Raw genomic sequence first — 22,849 nt, forward strand, 5'->3', positions numbered from 1 at the left:
ACTGTCATCATTCATTTGTCCGTCTCCTGCAACAGACGGCCGAAAGGAAAGAATAACATCAAACTCAATTGCAGGTTCTGGCTAAGTAGTAGTTATAATGCTATTTCTGTCTCTACACTTGCTGCCATGAAGGAGGGAAAAGAACCTTTTGTTGACAAATATTTACGTGAAGAGCCCTGCACCGTGCACTTGTGGTTTACGACTATCCAGCCCAAGAATGTTGGCCTGTGGCTACCGTAGCGGTCCTCAGGCCTTATATTACATGGTAGTGTAATATGGCAGTGCTCTCGTCCTCTCCTCTCCTGTAGAAGTCAGGAACCTAACATGTTCCGTCTTCCTCCCACGGTAACAACACGCTATCACCACAGATCGCATTACCGTGGACGAATGCCTGGCACTTCTCCTCCATAAACCTCCCCTTCCTTATTCTCATCATTCTGAGCCACACCGAAACTTTTTTGATTTATTTTCCCACCGAAAAGCAGAGCCATCGTCTGTCTTTGTGTCCGTGTGTGCTGTGAGAACAGCGAGAAAGAAATATTTCTTTCTCAAATCTTATAAGCTTGTTATTGTAATACTCTTTTTTTCCCTCCCCCTTGGGCCAAGTAGACACACACTGGATGACTTTCGGCCCTCAGTGTTATCTCCCAAATCTCCCCCCAAGTTATTGCTGGGATCAGCCATGGCTATTTCAGCTGCAATATCAAAGCCACTCGGTGAACGCATCAGGATACAATGTCCCATCAGAATTGGATGTGGGAGAGATGGGATGGGTGTGTGTGTGGGAGAGAGAGAGAGAGAGAGAGAGAGAGGGAGAGAAAAGGAATCCAAAATCATTAAAACACAAGTGGTTATCAGGACTTTTAACAATCAGACGTCTGTCTTGCAGACGATTACATAGTTTACATTAACACACACACACACACACACACACACACACACACACACACACACACACACACACACACACACACACACACACACACACACACACACACACACACACACACACACACACACACACACACACACACACGTCTGCTTCTGGAGGTGATTTTCACAAATGGAATGCATGATGTCAGTGTTTAAACGCAGGGTAAAACCATAAGACTGGAAAATACGAGAGAGGCCTGTGAAATGAGCTGGAAGTCAACAAATGAACGTGACAAGGGGAGGGTGGGGTTTCCCAGCGAACAGCGAACACTCCCGTCCGCCGTGGAGTCTCTCTCTCTCTCTCTCCCTCCCTCCCTCCTTCTTGTGCTGATCGTGTGGAAACTTCAAAGAAATCAGTGACAGCAGAGCGGAGTGGAGGAGGAAAAGGATCTGTTTTGTTGTCCGTCTCTCTGCCTGCTCCCAGGGTAACTTGGCAGGAGGCCACCACCAGGAAGGGAAAAACACACACATTTAATGCAGTGTCTCGCCCTGGCTTTTGACAAACGGTCAGTCGGTCAAAGAAAAACAAAAAGGAAGATGATTGGCCCAATGGAGACTGTGTTGAGTCAGAGTGTTCTGTGTTACTGGTGTACCGTGGGAAAATGGCATTTGTAGTAGCTGTGTGGCTGCGTTACAATCAGGTAGGAATACAAGAGGGGAAAAGTCAGTGGATGGCAGAGTTCACACCAACTTTAAAAAAAGAATCGCACCTGTGTGAAGTGAAGTGAGGGGCGCTAATATATTAAAGTCTATCTCATGTTGATCAGGTGATGTAATGGTAATGTAAAACAAACGGTGCCAACACAAACATTAAACGCCATTAACAATAAAGAGACAATATGACGTAAACGACACATTATGACGCAGATTTTCCCTTCATTGTCAATGCCTTTACTAAACAAACTTTGAACTAAAGACAAACATTAAACCTGTGTATAGGAGGGGCTAGCGCCCCTCAAAAAAAACGATATAGTTCTAGTGCTCGGTGTCAATGGCGCTTAACTACTAAACACCAGTGATTTTCACCCGGACAATTACATTTTTGTAATGTTCATAATGTTGCTGATGTCTGAGGTGGGAAGGTCTTTCAGTACCTTCATGATGCTGAGTGACATCATAGAAGGTAGGTTTGTTTCCCTGCCCACATCCCTGTTTTTTTGTTTTTTTTACAGGCAGGTGTTCGGCTGAATTAAGAGGGAATCGTTAAGGAACCGTAATCGTAAAAGTCCAAAAGTTATAAAGGATCACAACCTCAAATACATGAAAAGTGATCATATATACTGTACAGTACACAGCACAACACCACCGCCACAAGATAACCCACCCGACAATCTGAGTTCTATTCACCATCATCAATCCGTGACATTCTGTGTGTGAATGCTCTTTGCATGTTTCCTACTCTCTACTGTCCGTAATTACCCAGGTGATTAGGAAATCTAACAATGGATTCACGTGGCCATTATAGCACGCACCACTCACACGCTGAGAAATGACAGAGGAAATGGGAATATCAATGTAAACCCCAGGCTAACAACACTGGGGTGTTTGTGCAAACGTGAGCACACTGGCAAAGATATTCAATAATGTTCCGTTTCTGGGGCACCACCAAACAAAATGGTTCAAACGGCGTGACATTCAGGGTAAGCCGGCGTGACTACCTAAATGGTAATAGACAGTAATTATTAAAATGTTATTAATGTTCTTCCATCCATTGTGTTGTTAAAGCAATTTCCTTTTGACTTCAATTCTCCCCTCACCAGTGGTGGAAAGTAATCAAGTACATTTACTCAAGTACTGTACTCAAATACAATTTAGATTTGTATTTTTTACACTTTTACTTCTACTCCACTAACTTTAGTTACTAGTTACTTTGATATATTATGGTATTTTGATTATTATTACAAAACATACATTAACCACTTCAGCCCTATGGCATTTGTAAATAAACAATGTATAGATTGCAGTTATTTTCAAAAGAAATTATATACATTTTGAAATGGTGAAATGGGACATTCCGCACAATTAGTATGTTTACTTTTTGTATTTTAAAGTATATTTTGATGCCGATACGTTTAGTACTTTTACTCAAGTAAATTTTGGATACAGGACTTCTACTTTACTTCTACTGTAACAGAGTACATTGCAGAACACACACACACACACACACACACACACACACACACACAACAGTGGTCTCTTTGATGCCTCTCCGTCGCCACAGATCAAAGGGAAGAGACCCGTATAGACATCATACATTAGGACAAAACAAGCACCTCCGACAGCCACAGATTGACTCTCTGGGGCATTGTGTCACTGCAGTGAAATGTAAAACCAAGCCTTTCCATTTTAATGAACTCATAAGCGTCATCACCTCTCACCTGCTGTCAACGGTATCCCATTAAGTCAATGGGGTTCTTGAGGGGGGAGGAGGGGGTACAAAGGGTCCCCATAGAATTTAGTTAATATGGCATCAAAATCTGTTTATCCACTTTAATCCTACAGTATATAAATTGGCTATGAAAATAGACAATCTAAAAGCTTACGCTGTGCAACGTCGCAACGGCTATTTACTAAGAATCTTGAAAACATTTTGGATCCCCAATATACAACACATGGAATGTTGTGGATCCCTGGTGGTAACACAATATGTTCAACTTCAGATTGGGGTCCGTGTCCAAATGCACGATTAATTTGGGGGTCCTTGATATGAATGAAAATGATCTGATCAAAACCGTACTGAGATAATCTGAAGCAATAATCAACACTTCTGTATAGCTCTCAATACCTGTCCCAGTTGGGGTCCCACAAACACATGCACGCACACACTCTCAAAGATGATTTTACAATGGTCGAGAAAAGTGATTACTTTCTCTGTGCTATCCACATGCCTCTGTTATCTGGCTGTCAGTCAAGACAGCTGAGCAGGAACAGTGACATCGTAAAAAAAGACCGCAGAGAATGCGTGCCTTAAAAGGTGATCTGCTTAGCTCCATGCCAGGTGCACTGAGCACCCCGGACAGGACACACATCTTTTGGCCAAAGGTCACAGGCCGGTAGTGTTCAAAACGTTTTATGGCTTATATAACACTTACTGTACCAAAGTCACTATACAGCATGTGCACACACAAAAAAAGCTTATATAATCAGTTGATATAAGCATGCTCCTCGCTGTTGTTGAAACTTGTCAGATCAGATAATGAATGTGATTTGACTATCAGAGTCTCGGCTGAACGGGAGCGGATGACGGGTGTATAGGCTACTGTAATATCACAGTATATTATAGTATATTACAGCCTAGGTGTTCTGTATAGATAGGATGGACGGATGAATAGAGCATGGCTGGTCTGGGTCAAAGTAATGTTTACAGTATATCACAGTAGGGCACGCTGTTTACTCCCAACCTTTTCATGGCAAGTGAAGTGAGCTCCACAAAGGAGCAGATAGTGTTGCCGTCTGGCGTGCTATAACAGGCAACACTTTGTATTTAAATGGACAGAAGACATGGCGCCGCCCCTTCTTTCCCACAGATGCACTGCCCAGGAGGAGGTATCCCTGGGACCGCAGTGTGGGAATGCCGCGCCGCGTCCCTCTTTTTTTCCCCTCGTACAGTTCCCATTCTCAGAACCCCCCCCCCCCCCACCGCCCATTGGCGGCCCCCCAACCGTCCCGCTATACGGCACAGCTGAGAGTTGAGGTATGTCTGAATCACATCATTATTCAGTCCACATATAAATACAATACATATTTAAACATAACCAATATTTGTCATCACAGTCATTCTTCATAGCATAGTCATTCAGGCATGCACGCATTACACAGAGACAAATAACTATGCTTAGCGTGTGAGGCAGATGAAGTGTGCACAATCTCTTCCACTGGATTATTATCATGCAACGCAATAGAGCCAGCGGCTTGTTGCAGTCCTTTCACAATGTGTGTCTCTCTTCAACAAACTGGGCCGTGAGTGGGCAGGGGGGGGGGGGAGAAGAGGAACTGTACAAGCAAAAGCAGGGATGCAGTGGGAACGCTCCACCAACGCCACCAACCCCCCCCCCCCACACACACACACACACACACACACACACACACACACACCCTCCGTCCTGACAGTGCGGATTGGCGACAGCAGTAGGACATTCCTCAGAGGGGTTACTACTGGGTCTTTCCTTTCACATTGATGTTTGGTGGAATTTTGGGAATTTTCATCGCGCTTTGTTGGCCTTTTCCTGTCCTTTAGGACAATGGTCTGTCCCACGGTGGAATGCATGAGGCGTTGGCAAAATGACTTGTTGAGGTCAAGTGTGTGGCGTTCAGTTCACAAGCTCTTTATCAGGAGGAGACCTGAAGGCTGAGGCTCAGTTAAATAAACGGTTGGGTTTTGTTTTATGACAGCACTGAGCCCATAATGAGGTCTAGGCATATTTATACTGATTTAAATACCTTTTTAAATACACCTATATGTTATGTCATGTGTGTGCATCACACAGAAGTGAAAGATCTCGCATTTGAGATTCCAAAAATAGGCACGGAGGATAATGACTACACCGCAGCCATTACGAATAGTGAACTGAATATAATTATGATGCAAGGTTTTTAAGGACTACGGTTTTAGAATCTCAGCATAAACTGCAATTTTCTGAAATCCATTGGCTTAGAAATAATGAAATGACAAAATGATAATATCATTTCAGCAATTTATTTTAACCCATCAGCACTGGGAAAGCATCTGTTTTGCTTTAGATGTTCACGTTGGCCATTTTAGAAAAATCTCTAAATGTTAGAAATACTGATTTAGAAAGCATTTTGCAGAATCGGCCTCAGGTCTAAAACGGTTGAATGATAGACTATTCAACTTATTTATTACTGGCTTTCTTGTTGAAGCTTTAATTTCCACACGTTTACAAGATAAGACTGAATCCTTTGTCTGGCTCTAGCATCATGTCGATATTCCATTGAGATGCCTTCCAGGAGAACACAACAACATCAACAGCATTCCCCAAATCCTCTCTGCCTCTCACGTGAGATGGGAGAAATGCTTTGAAGGTTCACACCTGGATTTTGTGAGCGATGTATATAGGCTGTTGAAAATGGCCGATCTACAAGCTCACAACACATCGCGATGCCGCCCGCTGTGAGCTTGTAGATCTGCTATTTTCAAAAGAATCTGGAAATAAAATGTGGAATATTTTATCTGGAAGATCATTTGAAACAACTCAAATCTGGTAAGGGGCTCCCTGGCACAAAACATTTTCAGATGGGGATTTAGGGAGGGACAAAGTGGTTTAAATAATAATGAAAAAAATGGAAAGAAGCCCAAATAAGCACTTTAGAAACAAGACCCCCCAAAAAACCGCAATCCGCAACTACCAATATTTACAAGAGACGTTAGCCCAAATTCGCTTTTAATATACTGTAAGTGGCAGACGCGGCAACACCAGCTGACACAAGTGTCAAAACGGTCAACCCTGAAGACGGCCTTCCAAAATGTTGCTTTCTTTTTGTGTGTGTGCGTGTGTGTGTGCGCGTGGCCACCTTCTTGTCTCTTGAAGACTAGTTATTTAGACACTCTGACCTGCCACTACTCCTCTCTCCCTTTGTCCTTCTGGCTCCCGGGGCTTTTGGTACACAGTCTGTGGAGGCACACAGAGAGAGAGAGAGGCACACACAGAGAGAGAGAGAGAGCGAGAGCGAGAGCGAGCGTGAGAGAGCGCGAGAGAGCGCGAGAGAGCGAGAGAGCGAGAGAGAGAGAGAAAGAGAGAGACCCACTTGGCAGGAAGCAAAGGATGGCTCCCTCCGAGCGGGCTGTCGACTCGACTCCCATGCCTAGAATCGCTCGCGCCTGCCCCACTGACTGAGTTTTTAATAAATGATGAGACGCGGTATAAATAAAACACAAGGCTCTGCCACTGCCAAAAGGCAGCCACAGATACCAAGGTAACGCAACATGGAGTGATAAATAAGTCAACAAAAGACTAATTTGCACCAGTTCGTTTCCATCTTTGTCACTCACGTGGCACCAGCCTAAATATGCCATGGGCCACTGTCTATGGATATGTGTGTATATGTTTGATGGCCATATACTGTAGGAACAATAATGGCTTATGTGTCCATTCACTCTGACAGACTGTATTTGTAACATATTAAATTGTCTGATTTCTGATTAATTCCAAATCCATGTCCCCAGGTGTCCTCATCCATGGATTGAGGTGAGCTCTGCCCACTATTCCCATTATATACCTGCCTTTTCACACACTGTTAGGTACAGAAAGTAACCAAGTGTTGAAGGCCAAAACACTGTGTTTTTATACCACTGAATAATTTATATATTTTTCTTATGCTATTCCTCTAAAATGGGAATATATAGGCTACTGTATGTATGGTCTCAAGTGTAGCTTATGTCATTGTATTGATGATATAAAGAAGGTTTATTTGTCTCAACTCATAAAAAATGTACAAGTATGTCTGGTAAGGTCCGCAATACAGTGCTATATCAACATAACAATAACAAGGCTAGAGTTTATCAAAGTTACTCAACATCACAGTTTCACTTCTTTCAACACACCTGTATTTTAAATAATCAATGAGACATGACAAGTTTGAATCATTTGTTGTTGATACAGTATAATATATTATGAAAAGAAAGGCCCATATAAGCAAACTGAACAGCTTTTGGTTGGTACTTAAATATGTTAAATAACGATTTAACCGTCAATCACACATTAAACTATACTACTTATCTAGGATTTGCCTCCAGTTATCAAGGTCATTATTTGAATAGAACAATAAAGCTACTACTTGAAGTGAAATGAAAACGGCGCTGTAGAAAATATGACTTTGAATGGCAAACAACCGCCTGGGGCAGTTGGAACTGATGAGGAGAAAAACTAAATACTAGCCACAAAAGTTAATATAATACCATCACTATTTTTAATTTACTGAATAACTTGATTTAATACAATTTGCTAACATAATAATAATTTTAACTTAATAAGCTATTTCAGTGAAGTTTCTATTTTTTCATACCTTCCTTCCTACCATCCTGTCAATTCGCAGGGGTGAACGGTATAGGACGGTATTTGTGTTTAAAGAAAAGGGGCACTCTGAATAAAGTTTCTATGACAGTGTGTTTTGAATAAAATGCTAAAATGATGGTAATTCTAGTAGCCTATATAGATTAGCTTTCATGCATCATCTGATCGAAGGAATAAGGAATACAGGGGAAATCAAGTTTCATTGATCAAGATCAAGATCAAAATCAAGTTTCAGTGGTTATAGGCCAAAACATAACAGCACATTTGGGATGGAGGGACTTGTTATATCTTAAGCTTCGAGTCCACGACAGACACTCATAATACATTATACACACTCATACATAATTACAATTAATACATAATTAATTTGGGGGTCCTCGATATGAAAATGTTTGAGAACCTTTCTGACATACAGTACTGAGCTAATCTGAAGCAATCAACACTTCACCTGCCTATAATATCTGTCACACACACACACACACACACTGGTCTATTTATTTATTTATTTTTCCTGACCGGCGCGGATCCGATGGTAATTCCGACATTGTGCATTAGTCTGACATGCGGGAACAACGGTCGGACTAGCGCTCGAACATGCGCTGCTCGCGACGTGCTTGCGGTTATGGTTAGGTTAGGGTTTGAGGTAGATTGTCGATCTGTCTGACCAATAATAGTGTCTGAACTACAGCCTGATGCCATGGTCTAGCTGCATTTTCCATTTTGCTGCTCGATGAAGGTGTCAGACTGGCTGATACACAACAATGTGAGTCATGATGTCCCAGGACCTTCTAGGTTTGAGGCCACACTGCTACCCGACTGCGCCACCATGTCCCCTCCTGTTTTGTTTTCAAAGTAAATATCCACCCAGTTTAAAAGTTTGAGCTCGTGCAGATGAATGTAGGACAGGGTTTGTATTTATCTTCAAACTATATCTGGAGCACATGTGGCACTGACAGACCTTGGAATATATATATTATTGATTGATCCTTCCATTGCTAAAAACGCCACGGTTCCACCAGTGGTCGGTCATGGAGATAAAGAGGTCAAAACGGTTGTTGTGATTTCTCCACATATCAACTCGCCAGCATAAATCTCCCTGTGACACATCAATCAACGTCGTCCATCTAATGTAATAATCTGATTTATAAGACGGAGGTTAGTGATGCAGCTCGCCCACCCTAATAGAACACAATACACTCCAATAATGCATCAGACTCTAGACAGCCCTGTAAACGTTAGTGCTGCTCCTCAGACATTGGTTCCTAATACAACCTTCAAGGTATGGCCCTTATTTATCACCTTTCAAATTAACATGAATCCTATGAGTCTTGTAGAGATGCAATTGTTGGGAGTAAGGGGAAAATGCAGTGGACCAAGTACTGAGCCCTGGGGGAACCCGGTCAATACAATATATAGGGTGGAATGATGAAACGTAAGCGTTCGTTTATTGGTGTCTGCCAATAAAAAAAAGGGGGGAAATGTAAGTACTTTGTCCTTAAATTACATTTTGGATGCACCTTTTTGGAATTCTTTCAATTCCTTTTTTTTTAATTTTATAGGGTTTAAGCACATTCAAGGTGAGCACTATTGTCTCTATTTGCTGGTGAGGCATCCTTGTAGGATAGCTCGTAGCTACATGTTTGTAATACAGTAAATACATTATATTATATAAGTATTTTGGAATTATGGAATACTATTATTATGATCTTTAGTGGAAATACATGTTTTTATAATGTATGTGTTGCTCTTTGTGCTCGTCAGTGTCATACCTTTGGTCAAATGCTGTAATGACCATGGTGAATTGATTCATTGTTAGCCTGATGGACGAGGAGATGGGCTGTGCATTGTTATGGTTATCAACCCTTGTGTAATGGTGAGGAGATGAGGGCAAGGTGCAACAGCTGCTGAATAAGGTGTTTGAATAATTATTTGCAGAGTTTCACATAATTGTGAAACATGAGAATCACATTTTTATTTATTTTTTCAACTAATTAATGCCCTAGTCAACAAGAATCTAAAAGCTAAAAAAAAAAAGAAGAAAGGTGGAAAACCTAGACAAACTTGAAAGCCAGAGGCATGATAAATCAAATCAAGAGCTGGGAACGACTAAGAGGTTGTAAATTATACAACATAAGAAAAGGTTCCACTAGCATTAGTAAAAACGGAGGAGGGAGGAATGAATGAAGGAGGAATGATGAAAGGAAGAGGTGAAAAGCTGAAATGTGGCTGGGGCTGTTTAAAATTATCTCCATTTCATCAAAGTGATTATTGGGGGCACTTAGCAGCTTTCATATTAAAATGATTAAGCCCTCTTTGAAAAACCAAGAGCTGGTGTGGCTGCAGAGACGGCAGGAGGCCTAGAATGAAAGGTTTCCACTGGCTGGAGAACAATGAGTGTTGAATATATTAAAGCCTCATTCACACGACGTGCACTGCAATCTTGAAGTTATCTAGATCTAAACCTCAATAGGACCTGACCAGTGGTAACGCGATACAAAGCAAGATTACTTTTGTTTGTGTAATGACTAACATAATGCAATTGATTGATTGAATACTACATTAACAACAAACTGTTTGTAAATAGTACAGTGGTACGACTGTACAGTGGTGATAAAAGGATAAGGCAAAAGCCCTGAGGGCTTGTTTCCAATTGCGGTCCTGTTCAAAGAAATAATCTGTTACTTAACAATTTGCTATTGCTTGTTTCTTCTGTTGCCGCAAATGAAAAAGAAAATACAGAAGCATTTGCACCGTTTTTGACAAGGCACACGGGATACGTCACGTGTCAGAGCACAATGTGCAGCCTTTACGTTGTGGAGGAGGTTTGTGAAAGACTAAGAACATAAAGTGCAAATGATGCCTGGGTCACAATAATGAACTTGACACGGCGGCGGAGGGGGTGCCTGAACGGTCTGAATGTCCCTGTACGAATGACTGGACAATTTATCTATTTATTTTCCCAGACCTGGCGCTGGTCTTGCACCGTTCCCATTTTGTTGTGCAATCATCGTCGTGTATTGGCTGCATTCTTGCCTCTCGCCGCAAAGACCATTCTGCAGTTGCTCACCTCGATTAAGGTGTCACTGTGTCAGACAAGCTAATACACAACAAATCATCATTATTTGTATGCTGGCTGTAGGTGTGAAAAGGATCAGATTACTGCAGTGCAATAATATATGGGGGAACAAAGTTGTTTCCCTGTCAGTTAAGTGCACGAGCCGAGCACGCACGCACACTTTTTACTTGAGCGCCCCTGACTTCCAGTTGGACTTAAATTTAGAGTTTCAAAAATAAAATCAGTCACACATATTTGATAGACATTTGATAGTTTCTGGCGAAAATGTAACAAATTCGGGGGAAGTAACAAATCAATTTTCTGTCTGTTGATGCTTCATATTCATATGAATAAAAATAAAATCACACATGTGTGAACTGAGCGGTGCAGGACGCTCAACAATACTGCTGGCTGCAGTTATTATAGTTATAGTGCTCAGTGTGAATGGCCCTTTAGGCTGCTCAACAGTGCCACTTTAGGTCACTGGTACAAATGACAAGACATGAGGTTTACACCATCATAAACGTCATGTCAAATGTCAAAACACTCATGAAAGAGTTGTAGTACTAAACAAATTTTAGAGGCGCCTCTGCTACTCTAAAAATGGTGAAAAGGGATTTTGGAGAGGCACTGTAGAGTCTCCCATCTCACGTTCCCTAGCTAGCTCTGATCTTCTCCGTTCATTCGCGGCTATTTTAGGAAGCCTCGTTTGTGACATTTCCACATCAAGGAAACTCTCACAGTAAAATCCTCAGACTTAAATTCCGTAAACAACAGCATTGTTTGCTTACTTTTAGACTTGCCTATACTTGGGGCTGCTTGTTCCAGAGAATACATATCATTTGGTCTGAATGTACTGCCTGAAAGAATGAACAGTTTCAGTTTAGGGCTCCGAAGATTAAACAAAGAAATGAAGATGGCAACGTAACCTGGTGTTTTGCAGAAGTGGTTCAGTTTCACTGTTATTTAATTGCCATCATTGGCTCTGGACAAATACTGTAAGCTACTTTCAAATACTTGCTTTGTTACTGTCTGATGCCATAATATGCCGTTTAGCACAGCCTATACTTTTATTGTGATTTGATAGTTACTGTACTGAGTGTACTCAGTCTGTAAGGTACAGTGTTTGTTAGTTATATCTTTATTGTTATAGTGGTCAGTGTGAATGGGCCTGTAGGCTGCTCAACAGTGCCACTTTAAGTCACCCAGCACTCCAGCAGTATTGCAGCTGTTCAGGGCGACTGTGGCTCAAGAGGTAGAGCAGGTCGTCCAATGATCCACGGGTCGGCGGTTCGAATCCCGGCTCCTCCTGTCTACATGTCGAAGTGTCCTTGGACAAGACACTGAACCCCAAATTGCTCCCGATGTGCTGGTTGGTACCTTGCATGGCTTCCGCCGCAATCGGTGTATGAATGTGTGTGTGAATGGGTGAATGTAATGCACAATCTATGTAAAGCGCCTTTCTATGTAAAGCGCCTTGGATAAAGGCGCTATATAAATGCACCATTTACCATTCATACCCTAAAGAGATAGACAAGACACATAGAGATACTTAGGCCAAATTCCAATACCCAAAATCTCGGCCACTCGCTCACTCACACTCGGTCACTCCAGGCTCCAGCATGGCAAAATGATGATGAAATATGCCAAAATATGTGAAATAAGCTTCACACAGCTTACATGGAAGTATTTAAATATGTGGCCTAAATACAGCTAGGTTGAACTCTACTAATGAACAAACTGCAACGATTTACATTCGGACTCTGACATTATGTGATTGTCTACACGATTGTCACATATTTCAGAAGGTCACCAATTTCACAGTAACAACACAATGCTGGAGTGACCGAGTGTGAGTGAGCGAGTGGCCGAGATTTGGGGTATTGGATTTGGCTATAGGGACACACAAAGCCAGTCATTGGAATGGTGTGCACACTCAAAAATACACCACCAGAAGATCACTAAATATTTTCTTTTTTTTTATCCTATTTGGATATTGAGTTTCAATCTCAACCGCTCAGTGTAGGGCCGTCAGTGATTCGTGATATACAAATCCTGTTATCTCAAAGCGGTTTTGTAAAGCCAGTCTTCGGGAACAGATGGCAAACACAAAGCAAACAGGTGAAGAGTGTGTGTGTGTGTGTGTGTGTGTGTGTGTGTGTGTGTGTGTGTGTGTGTGTGTGTGTGTGTGTGTGTGTGTGTGTGTGCGTGCGCGCGTCTGGCCTCCTGTCATCCACAGGAGCATGCAGCCAGTGGTGTAAAGTAACTAAGTACATTACTTAAGTAATTTTTTTAGGTATTTGTACTTTTATTTGTACTAATATTTTCAATTTCCATTACTTTTACTCCACTACATCTCAGAGGCAAATATTGTAATTTTACTCCACTACATTTATTTGAAATCTTTAGTTACTAGTTACTTTGTAGATTTTGATAACATCTACAAGCTCACAATGTGCCACGACGCTAAACATTGTGATCTTGTAGATCTGCTATATTTTCAAAATAAAACATTCTGCATAATGAGTACTTTCTACTGTTCGTCGGCACCTCTTCCAAGTTGTGACAAAAAAATAAAAAAGGCAGAAAAAACGGAGACCTTTTCAGAGGACACATTGCGCGTGTTGCCAAACAACACCGCGGCGGTCGGCCACATTTCAAAATCGCCTAATTCACTTTGCGGCGGACGAAAACAAGAGGAACAAATATTGATCGATTGATTAGCATCTGAATGTGACTTTGCTCGGTCGAACGTTAATGGCCGTCAACAGCTGTGGCGGTGAGCACACACGGGTACAATAGCCCTCCGTTTTGTCTGGATTAAAGCGGCTATGTCACAAAATCAGTGACTTAAGTGAACAGGAAAGGGGTCGTGACCCCTGGAGGGGGTCAATCCAGTTCAGACCTGAAGGGGAAACCTAACACCCCCCCCCCAGCCGATTTAGGGGGCACTGCTTAGCCTCGCCGAGGACTAATAAAGAGTCCTCGGCGAGGCTCCATTGAGCTCTATTAGGATCGTGGTTCATTTGGGCTGCCTAACATGCGGCTTAAGGCTTAGTCTATCTATGCCACAGGACAAGAAAAAAAACACACACCGCTGTAATCTAACCGACGATTCCATTATGGCCTGGGCTGCTGTTAATGTAGAGACATTTTGCATCTCAAAGCCGCGACAGCAGCAGCACTCGGCCCAGTGATAATGTTTGCGCCAAACATTCCCACGAAAGCCACAAAGCTCCCCAGTCGCCCACATGCACATAGCTGGGGGATACAGCCCATAGTCTCTGTCGGGTGGAAACCTCATAGGCCTATATCCACAACTATTCTAGCAAAATGTAGCAGATCTACAAGCTCAAAGCATGTAGATCTGCTGTACTTTTGAGGCTTTTGTGTGATGCCGTATAGCAGTGGTTCTGGTGCGGGGACCACCCAGTGCCGGTCCTTGAAGGGATTCCCAGCTGAATGACCAAATGTACCTGTATTAGATCTTGAGAGTGTAAAATAAAAACCAAATGGAAACGTAGGGGTCCAAGAGTTAATTACTTAATTTACAAGAAGTCTGCACAATTAGAGGATGTAGAACAATTGTTAATTTGATGGATGTTTTTGCCTGTTCTCTCTCGTAGGGTTGAAAACCACTGCCTTATGGGGTGACGATCAAATATAGGGGCGTCAGTTTACAAAAAAAGAAACACAAAAAAGTCCAAATCTGGAGATGGGAGGTTTCGTACCCCAGGGAGCGACAATACAATGCTGCTAACAGAGAGGTTACACATTCGCCACCCGCTCGTCACATCTCAGGAAGCCGGACCTCCTGGGGGGGGGGGGGGGGGGCAGCTCCAGGAAACAGCTAGAACTGCACGCTGTCCACACACACACACACACACACACACACACACACACAGGAGTGTGCTGGAGTGCGTGTGTGTGTGTGTGTGTGGGGGGGGGGGGTTGAGACTGTCGATCACTCCTAGCAACGGGCATCTTTATCCCTAGCTCACCCACGTCTGGTTGGGTGCCGACTCATCTGGCCACACATCACAGCAGCGGGCGAGAGAGAGAGAGAGAGAGAGAGAGAGAGAGAAAGGGGTCTTGTCCTAAAATCACTCTGTTGCACTTGGCTGCACTGGGATAAAAGATGGTGTGTATTACGCCCGCCGATAATGCCGTCTGCTGCCATATAGTCCGTTCCCAAAGCCGAGGCTCTTTAGTTTTATGAGCCAAGTCAAAATTTGTTTTAATCCTATAGCCTTAAACAAATTTGATATACTTTGCACCTCTTTGTACCTCTGTTTTTGTATGTATGCTGTTTATTTTCCCTGTGTAATGCACTTGTTTGTTTATTTTTGGTGGGGAGTGCGGATGTAAATTAACATGTAAATCTGGTGTATTTACATTGCATTGATACTGTATGTATTGTTCATTCATATGCAGGGCCGGTGCCATCGAAACAAACAAGTATAAAGTTTCAACCATATATATTTGGATGCTGCAACATAAGCAGGTAGTATCTGTACTATACTTTCAGAATAGGAAAGGTACTGTCTGGACTACAGTACACAGCACTGGTATTCAGAATAGGAAAGGTACTGCCTGGACTAAAGTACACAGCACTGGTATTCAGAATAGGAAAGGTACTGCCTGGACTACAGTACACAGCACTGGTATTCAGAATAGGAAAGGTACTGTCTGGACTACAGTACACAGCACTGGTATTCAGAATAGGAAAGGTACTGTCTGGACTACAGTACACAGCACTGGTATTCAGAATAGGAAAGGTACTGTCTGGACTACAGTACACAGCACTGGTATTCAGAATAGGAAAGGTACTGTCTGGACTACAGTACACAGCACTGGTATTCTGAGTTTGTCACCGTTGTCTACTGAATCTAGGATGTACTGCTCTCTTTAGCATGATGATCATACGACATCATCCTTAACTTAACCCTCTTCTAACCCCTTTACAGAAAAGAAGGGGAAGAAAATCATACACAGATTGCTCCCGGGGCTCATCAATAAATCAGACGAGCACACGAATCTCAAGATGCTTCAGACAGAGGAGACTGGAATGAATTTCCAATTTGACAAAGAACCATTTTGGCTCTAGCAGCACCAGACATCCATTCATTGTCATCTCGCCGAGATACAATGAAAGAAACGGAGAGAGAGAGGAAGGTGGGGGGGGGGTTAGAAAAAAGGGGGCTCTTTAACATTTCATCTGTGCTTCTCTCCACAGAGAGAGCCACGGCATTGTCTGGAGACGATGCCGAGATCTTCCACCAAGGCTTATTAATTCGACTGCTCTCATCTCCCCAAGCTGGCTATCATTACAGTCCTATATATAGAGTCTCATGCACAGGGAATAGGCCGGGAATGCAGTGCACATATACATTAACATTAATGACTTTAGGCTGCTCTCCGCTTGTGAGGCGTGTGTGTGTGTGTGCGTGTGTGGGGGGGGGGGGGGGGGGGGGGGGGTGGACGCGCGTGTGCAACTGTGCATACACAGATAGTCACACATGTATAACTACGCAAAGCACAATGCAAGAACCAACTGTGTCTCCCCTGGCATGAAATAAACATTCCTTTGTTTGCTAACAACACAATACAAGGATGCTTCCTTGTAGAAAACCATATATGTGGTTGTTGAGCGATGAGACTATACATCTTTTCTCTTGCTCCACCGCCGAATGCATGAGACCGCTCCGGGCGAGAGCAGAGCGTCTAATCCCAGATCCTCTGCGGGTTGGTCGAGTGCAGGCTCCCACTGAGTTTGCTAATGAACAATCATCAAGCCCCTCTTCCCCCCAGGTGGCTCGTTCGTTAGTTGCAAAGGAGCAGCGCTCGCTCGGCTGCGTTGTTGAATGCAGGATTACATTGCGGCGGCCCTTCCTTAAGTTAGTTACTTAACCCTTATCTTGATGGGGGTCTCCGACAGTCCATTATACATTTTCGACTTTTTTTTTTTTTAATACATTTTCCACTTTTTTGTTAATAAATCAGGATCCGGTGTCTGTCCGTTGGTCCCACATTTATCACACGGAAGGCACATTATATCCGTCACAATCAATCGCAGACCACAGCGAAAGCCCTGAAAGTTAATTATTTGACTCCAGAGTGTAAAAATGGCATGGGAATTTTACCGTCTGTCTTTGACTCTTTGGTATGCCGGTCTAAGCAGCACATGTTCAGGAGAGAAGCATCCCTCGTGCTTCAGATAACCAGAGGGGATATATTGGAGTGGGGGCTGGGGGAGAATGGGGGGTAATATCTAGTGCTACTTTTGATTGAAACAGTTTCTAAACAGTACAGCGGTACAATTATACAATGATGCTAAGAAGATAACACAAAGAGCTGTATAGTGCTTGTTCCCATTGTGGTCCTGTATATCAATTACACGATAATAGCAAAAAATAACCAAAAAATCTCCTCCCATCAGGCAGGAGATATAGAAGTATCAAGAGCTCAACATCTCGCTTCAGAGATAGCACTTACCCCGTAGCCATTAGACATCTGAACTCGTAGAAATATGCATATAGCACACGTAGAAATATGCATATAGCACTTTAAAAAACTGAATGTAATTTCCTATGCTGCTGGTTATTGTATTGTATTGTCCTTGTTTGTGTATCTACTATCTATGGTCGTCTGTATATGTTGAGTATGAACCAAGGCAAATTCCTATCAACTTGTTGACATGGCAAATAAATTACTGAAACTTGAGATAAGATATGTTGCACACAAAAAAGCTGTACATATACAAAGCCTTTGTCTTTCACTGCCACTCCGTATAGCACAGTGGTTCCCAAACGTTTCAGCTCGAGACCCAAAACAGAGATTAGACGTTTTGCGCAGGACCCAAACTTGTGAAAATAGCACACGTGTGGCTTTGCTATACTTCTTATTAATTCTTTTTATTCATGGAATTTCTTAGATTTGTTTGTTGTATGTATAAAAAAAACACTTTTCAAATATATATATTTTTTAAATATAGAGAAAAGAACATTACATTTTTACTCAAAGTCGTGACCCATAAAAATGGGTCCATGACCCACAAATGGCTCCCGACCCGCTGTTTGGGGAAACGATCTAGCCCTCCTCCAGCTTCCACTCTTCAGGCCAATGGTCCCCCACAGCCTGGGTGGCTCCGTATTTGGGAAGCAGATGGTACATGGGGAAGGAGGGGGAGGCCAGTGTCCCCCCTAGCACAGGGCCGGAGGCCAGAGGCGGGGGTTTACAGGGGACATCCACCCAGGCAGAGTAAGCATGTGACCCCTCTCTCACTCTCTCTCTGACTGGCTGCCCTCCGGACCTGAGCACGCTCATGCAGCCATGCAGAAAGCAAAGACAAGGCCAATGCCATTCTCCCCCACACATACGCACGCACACACGCACACACACACACAAGATCTGGGATAGGTCGATTCCCCCTGCTATTTTCCCCCCATCACGGGTTCCATTAAGTGTCTCGTTTGCGTGTAACGTTGTTCACGAGCTGCTTTTTAACTGACAGCGGGGATGAATGAATGATTTATTCGGGCTGTTTTTCCAATTGTCAGAGACGGATGGCAACAATAGGGGTTTTGTCCTTGCCGGTGAATCGGGCAATCTACCACTTTAGACACATCTACCCTTGCATTGTTGTCATCCACGAAGGGTGCTGTATAAACTGGCAGTCCCGGTCGGGGAAGTGAATCCGGCAACAGCGCGGGGGTTTCGCTTCAGACCTCAGATAAAGTACTCCGGGGACCTCCCGCTGTTCGGCACTCGGCGGAACGGAACATGAAAAGGGTGCAAAGCGCAGGTGAGAGGAGAGAGGGAGTCTGTTGCGCCGGGAGATTAGAAACACTCCACGCCGCATCAACCCCAAGACTAAAGCCCAGAGTTTTACTCTGACATTCGCCGGTGTTGCGTGCCAGAAATAGCCGATCTACAACCTCACGACACGCCGTGAGCTCGCAGATCAGCCATGTTCGGCAACGTGGCATAAATTAAGCATAGCGGCTGCAGTATCTCTATCCCCTCAGTCTCTTTGAGATCTTTATGCAAATAGGAGCCTGGAGAACGGGGAGGATTAATTGCTCTCTCTGTGGACCCGGCGTGTAGAGCCGCAGTAGCAGAGGATTGTGGGTCAGCACACGCGGGGGACCCACAGGACACAGTGGGCATTATAGCTGCCAGTCTCCAGCTGACGACTGGCACCTGGACACAGAGTTCTCTGACGAGCCCCCAAAACGCACACGTCCCCCTCCCGTCTTAAAAGGAGCAGTTCACCCAAAAGATGGCTTATTTTCTATCCATTACATTACACACCGCATGAAGCCTTAAATTCATGGAGATTTTTAGGGTTTTACTTTTTTTGTCGCATTCCTAAGCCAATAATATGACGGCTGGGTCATCGGTCAGTAGGAGCCTCAGATGTTCATCAAATGATTGGCTTAGGAATGCGAAAAGAAACAAACACAAAAATCTCCATGAATTCAAGGCTTCATGGGGTGTAAAATTGATAGAAAATAAGATTGTTTGGGGGGTGAGCTACTCCTTTAATTATATACATAAATCTGTCATGCTATATGATATACTACAATGTTGCATGTACATCAACTTGCTTCAGCCATAATGACTAATGTATTTGGACTTGTATCATATGGTATTTATTGGGGATTTCAGTTTACACATATAAGTCCCCTATCTGCAATGAATACACAACCATTCACATTCATTTGGTCATGGGAATATTAAAGCAATGCATGCCGATAAACAATTAATGACGGGGGGGGGGGGGGGGGGGGGAGATTAATTAATCAACGGATGAAGAAGGAAGGAATCGTGGAGGATATGAAGAAAATGGCAACTCGCTTAAGTTGTAATGTGATTCAAGCACGCTTGTTTGTTTGTATGTTATTTATTTAATCTCCTCTTATTCCAGAGAGCGAACAAACAAGCCACGCATTTAGACAGCGGGAGTTTATATCGCTGTGGGGAAAAAAAAGAAAGAGCACTGCAGAGAGAGAGAGAAACGGCCACAATAGGCTGAGCTTGTGTTTATTTCCTGCAGGCATGCAGCGCTGCATGCTCCCGTGTCAGTCTCGCTCACTGCCGCCAGTGACCAAATCCATCATGACATGTGCACTGCACAACAAAGACCTACAAGAGAATGCCTGCCTTTAGCGTGCGCGTGCGTATATGCACACGCACACGCGCGCGCACACACACACAGAGCACTATCTCCCCAGAACACAAGTCTATCCCTGTGTGTGCAGGGAGCGTCAACATGTCACTAGAACACAGACAAATCTGTAAGTAGGGTGTCCAAGATGAGAGCCCCCCCCCCCCCACCCACCCCCATCAAATAGCTGCACTTCCAGTGCTACAAATCAAATATATAAATAAATACAAGCTGATGGCTTGCCAGAGCAGCCAGGGGACCGAGTCAATGCGCAACATATTCCCAGATAAAAGCCTCTTTTTTGGGGGGGGGGGTGGGGGGGGGGGGTATCGTGATAGTCCAGTTGTCAGTACTGTATGTTCCAAAGCAATTCTTTAAATTAGCAGGAGATTAGGGAGTGCTATGGTGATTAAGCTCATTTGAAGTATTGGGGAGTATCCGTCTGGGCATTGGCAAGAGCCACTTTTTAATTAATCCGGTAATGGATGAGGAAAAATAAGCACTCTTCCTACACGCATATCAGCATTTTGCTGAAGAGGAGGAGGAGGAGAAGGAAGCAGAAGAGAGGAGATGGGGGGGCGGTTGGTTGGGGGTGATTTTTTCTTCTTTTTTTTTTAAAGCAGACAGTGAAATGGAGCACATTGCCTACAGGGAAATTAGCGCTGAGTGCAGCCTGATGAATGCACCATTGTATCTGTGCTTATAATGGAAAAACTGGAGAACCAACGTATGCTAGGGGTTTTTCCTTTTTTCTTTCTTTCTTTGTTGCCTTCTACCACCCACAACCCCCCCCCCCCCCCTTGCTCTTGCCCTTGTCCATGAGGTTCTTTTTCCCCTGGATACAGGGGGATGTGAGAGGATGTAAAAATCACTCAATGAGGGGGTGCACAGTTACGTACGGCAAGGAGCCAGACCAGTGAGATGGCAGGGATATAATGGCCAGGTGCTGTTGCCAGATGTTGCGAGAGAAATAAGCAACCTGGTTTATTATGAAAACGAGCCCAAAAAAAGCGAGCCAGGTCGAGAGCAGTTTAAATCTACCGATTGATTCAGTGATTGATTACTGTATTAACAGTTTGCAATTAGTACAGGGTATGATACTGGTACAATGATTGTTAAAAGCCCTAGGGGCCCTAGGACCATTGTGGTCCTATTCAATTAATTAAGCCATTTAAATACATTAGTACAATAATAACCCCATAATGCATTGGCTATTTGAAAATAGTCGATCCACAAGCTCACAATGTGTCAACGTGCTGTTAACTTGTTGGGACAGTAGGTCGCAGATAATAATATGAAAACCTGTCCGTCCGTCCGTCAGGTCACACCACCATATATGGGCGTCAGCCCGCCACCATATATGGTCGACGCCGTCTCCATATATGAAGATCAGACAATGACCTCATCAAACCCTGGATAGCCATGCATGGAGAAGACTGGATTATCACCTGCATATATGGAGCCGGCCAGCAACTCTACATCTGACGTCAAACCTCAAACCCTTAAATTTCCATATATGGAGTTGACCTGTTCTGACATTCCATATGTTGATCCTCCCCACCCATCAAAAGGGAGACACCTTCGATGTCTCCCTTTTGACTGATACCTTTCCATTCAACAGGCCCGAAAATTAAGGCCCGGCTCTACCTGGGCCCTCATCAAACCCTGTACACTCAAGACACTGCCTCCGCTGCCACACTTAGTTCTCCATATATGGAGCTGACCTGTTCTAACATTCCATATGTTTATCTGACCTCATCAAACCCTGTAGTGTACACTCAAGACACACTCCATATATGGCCTGTACAGAATCATTCCATATGCTCATCTGACCCCCCCCCCCACCCCATGTGAAAGCGCCAGCCCAGCAGTGTGCCGCTAAGTTGGCAACACTGGCGATGGTACGGCTCCATCCACTCTCTTGTCATTCTCTGTCCCCGCATTGTTCTGACGGCGAACTAGTTTCATGCCCCGTGGTGGGCGGAACTGTCACCCTAGTTTTAGACCGTGGTGGAGGGGCGCCGTCTGAAGCGAACTTGAGCTACGAGACACACCACCGAGCGAGCTAAAGCCAACGAGTTGCCGTGGCGAACGTTGCAAAGTTCACTTGAGCCGACTCAGCCCCGTCCGGATTGTGACACGATAATAAGTAAATCCTCGTCGCCCCTACAATGATCATAACGGAGCGCTCCCTACCTCACTGACTGTCTCACCCAATCACAAGCCACGGCGCTCCCTCCAGCCCCTCCCACCTCGGGGCGGAAAACGGGGTCGCGTTCTGACCACTGCTGAGGACCTCACTCACACACGACAGACACAAAACTATTAACTCAATCACCCCGTTTCTCCACACTGAAAAGCAACACTCTGGTGGCAAAGCCATTTTAGTCACAGCTTCAATAGTAGTCGTCGTATAGGGCTCCTCACTGAGTGACTATGGATGGTGTGCTGTGCAGAAAAGTAATGTTTAGACATGCGGCCAGCAGCCCCTGATATGAGCCGGTGACTGTTCAATTATTGATCTGTGGAAAATGAGAAGTCTAAATCATGACAGTTTTCAGAAAAACCTATGTTTCTATATCAGTGGTTCTCAAACTATTTCATGTCAAGGACCCCCAGAATTATATATATTTGGCCGCAGACCACCATTTCTAAAAATTA

At 43.8% G+C, this 22,849-nt stretch overlaps 1 protein-coding gene across 1 annotated transcript in view; it reads right to left on the bottom strand.

Moving 5' to 3' along the window:
- csrnp1b (cysteine-serine-rich nuclear protein 1b) overlaps positions 1-22,849 on the bottom strand; it is a 109,429-nt gene that overhangs the window by 55,293 nt on the left and 31,287 nt on the right. The window contains exon 2 of the mRNA XM_083778517.1: positions 6,506-6,563. The gene's annotated coding sequence lies outside the window, so the exon portion shown is untranslated. The remainder of the gene's footprint in view (positions 1-6,505; positions 6,564-22,849) is intronic.

Source organism: Protomyctophum parallelum (assembly GCF_964188405.1).
Source record: "Protomyctophum parallelum genome assembly, chromosome: 12".
Classification (NCBI taxonomy): Eukaryota; Metazoa; Chordata; class Actinopteri; order Myctophiformes; family Myctophidae; genus Protomyctophum; species Protomyctophum parallelum.